This window comes from Cydia amplana, chromosome 7 (genome assembly GCF_948474715.1).
Source record: "Cydia amplana chromosome 7, ilCydAmpl1.1, whole genome shotgun sequence".
Taxonomy (NCBI): domain Eukaryota; kingdom Metazoa; phylum Arthropoda; class Insecta; order Lepidoptera; family Tortricidae; genus Cydia; species Cydia amplana.
Window position 1 is genome coordinate 20,504,151 of NC_086075.1, and position 4,950 is coordinate 20,509,100.

At 51.6% G+C, this 4,950-nt stretch overlaps 1 long non-coding RNA gene across 2 annotated transcripts; it reads left to right on the top strand.

Moving 5' to 3' along the window:
• The first annotated feature begins 201 nt into the window (after window positions 1–201).
• LOC134649678 (uncharacterized) lies at window positions 202–3,804 on the top strand. Of its 2 annotated transcripts, none has more exons than XR_010096980.1 (2): window positions 202–281; window positions 3,514–3,804. It is a non-coding gene; the product is annotated as an uncharacterized LOC134649678 (long non-coding RNA). The 2 variants fall into 2 exon arrangements; XR_010096979.1 differs by having other exon boundaries at window positions 237–298.
• Window positions 3,805–4,950: the final 1,146 nt, after the last annotated feature.

Consider the following 4,950-nt stretch of genomic DNA (forward strand, 5'->3'; position numbering starts at 1 on the left):
GAGAGGGTGAGACGCCGGAGTGGGGTTTAGTGGGTATTCTCTTTCACTCCCTCTCGCTAGGAGAGGGGGCTGAAAAGAGGGACTCCCACATACCCCCCCAATTATGGCCTTCCCCACGGCCGGGGGGGATGCGTAAAAGCATTCCCCACTCCGACAAAAAAAAAAAAAAAAAAAAAAAAAAAAGGTTTTGAGTTAGGTTAGGTTTTGAGTTAGGTTAGGTTTTGAGTTAGGTTAAGTTTTGAGTTAGGTTAGGTTTTGAGTTAGGTTAGGTTTTGAGTTAGGTTAGGTTTTGAGTTAGGTTAAGTTTTGAGTTAGGTTAGGTTTTGAGTTAGGTTGGAGGTAAATTTGAGAGGTAGAATTGAGGGAATTTTGCGAATTTTTGTGGCGAGATAAAGCTAATTGAGTTCTATTTTATACCGTTGTTCTTTCCCAGCCTTTCCCTAGATTTCTATAGTATTTTTAATTTCTTTCACTTTACATATAAATTCACTTTTTTCTTCAGGCGCTTTTTCACTTTGAAAAATTCACATCTTCTTTTTCTTTGTGTTTTTCCTACGTCTGTTAATTTTGTAATTGGGTCGGCTTTTTGCTCTACACGGAGCTTTTTACCCCATATCGATCCGACCTCTGGTTCGGGAGATATTGGAGTTCAAAGTTCACGAGTTCGGTAAAAGGTTTACCCCATTTGCGGTTGACGACGTTAGGAGATTTCACTTTCAAAAAATCATATCTTCTGTTCTTGTGTAAATAAATTCTTTGTAGTAGGTTAGTTAGATTAAGCTAGTTGTAGGGAATTCAAATCCGTTTGAATTATATTTTTAGAGGGTATAGTTTAGTAGTTATTAATTTTTTTAAAGGATTGCTATTCCTGTTTATCAGGCGTCGGTAAACGCAAACATAAGTTGGTTTTCGTCTTAGAAATTTTATAAATTGTAAAATATTTAATATTTTTAGTTTAAAAAATTAGTGGTATATAGCACAAACTTAGAGCTATTTTTTGACCTTGGTTCGAGATTTGTAGCTCAACCAGGAGTGACGCTACAGCCCGTCGCATAAAATAATTTTAAGTTTGTTTTTGCTGTTTTGGTTCTGCTGCGACTCGCACTTGACCAAAATAGTTAGGTTAGGTTAGGTGTTTTGGTTTTTCACCTTTTTTAGGCGAATTCCACCCATAAGGGGTGGTCTTCGCGTAGTATTTATATGGATAACCCCGCGCAGGGGTTGAATCCGGAGATGGCTCCAATCACTGGGCCCCATAAAGGGGCTTCAGGGGCGGGTTCTTCGACCTCGCCCGACTGGGAGGAACCTATGGAGGGCCAGGACAGGGCTGAGGCCGCCTCCAAGAAGAGGCCCCATGAGGGAAACCGGGTCCTGGATTATGAGACTCACGTTGGGAGCGGGCCTAAAGTTAGCACCTCGCTGAGGGGTAGGGCCAAGGCCATGGCGAAGAAAGCCTCCATAGGCCACTTTACCGGCCTGGCAGCAGCCAAGGCCAGACTGAAGGCCTATAAGGAGGACTTGCTCTCGGAGGTGCTGGACAGCCAGGAGGGAAAGGGAAAGGGAGTGGTCCCCCCTTTACTCCTGAGAAGGTCCCAGTGGGACAACAAAAAGAAGGGGGATAAGGAGCCGTGGATGGTGAGCCCGTCCCCTTCTCCAAGTCAAGAAATGACAGAAAGCAGCCCGCCCCTATACACAGGGACGGACTACATAGAAATAGTGCGGGAGGCGACCCATATTATCCTAGAGGCTGCCGGAAAATCCGGCAACCTAAATGGACAAGTCTGGGGCAAACTGAACCAGGCCTGCCGGGACATCCTGGCGGCGACTGACGTCCTGGCGGATAGAGTAGAGGACGAGGAGTTGCGGGCCTTAAAGGAGGATAATAACCGAATGCGGGAGCAACTTGCCCAATGCCAGTCCGAGATGAAGGCCCTTCGTAGAGCCTTCTCTGAGAGGACGATCCAGCCCCCACAGGCCCCGACGGCCCAATGCGACCAGGCGACGGACTTTTCTGAGGCCCTCAAAGAGGCCCTCAAGGAATTAAAGGAGGATCTGAAGCGGGACCTTACAATTACCATGGGAAACATGATCTCGGCCCGCACGGGCCATTTCCCTGAGCCGGTCCCCCGCCCTCCTCTCGCTGCGGACAGGAATAAGACGATTGCGAACCAGCCGGAACCTCTCTCTGGGGCGCCGCCCGCAAGGGCAGTGACAGGTGCGCCGCCCACAAGGCAGCCTAAGGCCCCTGTGGCCCAGCCTTCGGCACCAGCGACCAAGAAGAGGGCTAACTCTGCTCCTAGGCAGAAGACGGTGAAGGAGCCTAGTGCCTCTCCACCCTCGCAGCCGGCAACAAAAACACAAGAGCCTGCTGAGTCTTGGACGCAGGTTGTCAGGAAGGGCAATGGCAAATCCGCCAAGCCCCCTTCCCCCCCTGCCGCCCCGGCTCGGAAACCGGCACCAGCGGGCCCACGGAAGCTGGTTGTGCCCGCCACGGCCGCGATCGTGATGGCCTTGAAGCCGGAGTCTGAGGCGACATACGCCTCAATTTTGTTTAAGGTCACCAAATCGGTGAAGCTTGCTGATGTGGGTGTAGAGCACGTCAAGGTCCGCAAAACAGCTGCTGGAGCCAGGATACTTGAGGTGTCCGGGTCCGACAATGGTAGGGCGGCTGACGAACTCTGCCGAAAAATGACGGAGGTGATCGGAGAGGAAGCCCGAGTATACAGGCCCACCAAAATAGCGGACTTACGCATTTCGGGCCTAGATGAGGCAGCCACTCAGGAAGCGATCGCGGGAGCAATTGCTAAATTGGGAGAGTGCTCAATAAATGAAGTTAAGGTGGGATCGATCAGGGCCCAATATAATGGGACAGTGTCGACTCTGGCACAGTGCCCTATAACGGCAGCCAAGAGGGTCACCGCAGCGGGTCGACTTCAAATAGGATGGTCCTCGGCTATGGTAGTGGCGCTGGACCCAACACCGATGAGGTGCTTCAGGTGCATGGGCACAGGGCACACCAGAGCACTATGCCCGTCGCCAGTAGATAGGAGCGGTCTCTGCTTCCGGTGTAGCAGGCCGGACCACAAGAGGGTGGACTGCAAGGCGGAGACTGCCTTCTGCTCGGTATGTCATGCGGCCAAACGCCCAGCGGGACACATAATGGGTGGCTTTTCCTGTACGCCCCCACCAGCAAAAGGCAAAGAGGCTCTTCCGATGACCCAAAGAGCCCCTCCAGTGAGTAACATCGACCAACGGGCCTGTGAGGGACAAAATATGGATATTTAGGCCCTACGTCTGGGGGGAGAATCAGAATGGTCATTGATTCTCCCCTCCCAAAGTGCGGGTTCCCTGGGGATGCCGGGAAAAGACGGGGGGCATCATGGAAGAATGAATGCGCGAGCCCATGATGCCCCCATACAACGTCTGAGAGGGGGACAACGGAGTGGGGTTTAGTGGGTATTCTCTTTCGCTCCTTCTCGTTAGGAGAGGGAGTCGAGAGAGGGAGTCCCACAGGTTAGGTTTTGAGTTAGGTTAGGTTTTGAGTTAGGTTAGGTTTTGAGTTAGGTTAAGTTTTGAGTTAGGTTAGGTTTTGAGTTAGGTTAGGTTTTGAGTTAGGTTAGGTTTTGAGTTAGGTTAGGTTTTGAGTTAGGTTAGGTTTTGAGTTAGGTTAGGTTTTGAGTTAGGTTAGGTTTTGAGTTAGGTTAGGTTTTGAGTTAGGTTAGGTTTTGAGTTAGGTTAGGTTTTGAGTTAGGTTAGGTTTTGAGTTAGGTTAGGTTTTGAGTTAGGTTAGGTTTTGAGTTAGGTTAGGTTTTGAGTTAGGTTAGGTTTTGAGTTAGGTTAGGTTAGGTTAGGTTAGGTTAGGTTAGGTTAGGTTAGGTTAGGTTAGGTTAGGTTAGGTTAGGTTAGGTTAGGTTAGGTTCCACGGACCTGCTCGGGTGTCCGAGTGGGCGGGGAGGTGAACCCCGACGTGGCGCGTCCCCAGGTGGTGGATAGGGGAATGCCCCGGCCCGCTGTCGTGCCGGGGTAGGACGTAGTCCCGCGAACCAAACACCAGGGGGGTATTTGGGGGGCTCTGTGCCCGAGAATGGCTCTCCACGCGTCCCTCTGAATAAGCAGACGGCGCAGTGGACGAGCAAAGAGGAGGAGCTATGAGAGCAGTATGTAGTGTCAATTAAGTCACTGTTTCGCGCGCGGACGTCTGGGGAGGAGGCTGAGGGCTCCCTGACGCGTCGTGGATGTGGGTGGTTGCCGGATTGGAGAGCCTTCTGCTTTTCTGACATTGCCTAGCTGTCTGGAAGGATTGTGCATTGGGCTTCTGTGAAACCCAATTGCAGATCTATTTCTCCGGGCGGGTCGGCGGTGTTAGCGGATCGGGAGGATCGCGCACCGGATGCCGCGCGGATCTGTTGTGCGTCTGGGGGGCTTTTGGCTTCCAATGACGGCTGCCGGGGGTCACATTCCGGATCTTTGCCCGAGGAGCAGTTCCTTGATTGATACCCTGAGGAGTGGCTGGGCGGGTGGCTCCGCGTGTCCCTCTGAATAGCAGAGGGCACAGTGTGAGCTGCAAAGTCGGGAATTTCTAATAGGTCCCCTATTAGAAATTACCTCTGGCGGGGTGAGGAGTGGGATGGCTCCGGCCACCAAGCGCGGCGGATGAAGAAGTGGAAGAAAACCACTATAAAAATCACCCCAATCCCAAGGTGTGTCTGACGTGCCGATGGGATGCGTGGCTGGAGGGAGTCCAGTCACAAACGTCAGGGAGGGGCATACCTCCTCAAAATAGCACACAAAATGAGTGGAAACGAAAATGTAGAACTACCCCAGGAGGTTCCAATCCTCCATGTCGCCACAGGACGGGCAATCGCCCATGCTGTGGCGACATGCCGCCTTCCGTATTCTGGGGGGGCAAACCACTCACGATCCCGAAACGACAACACAAGCAAACACTTT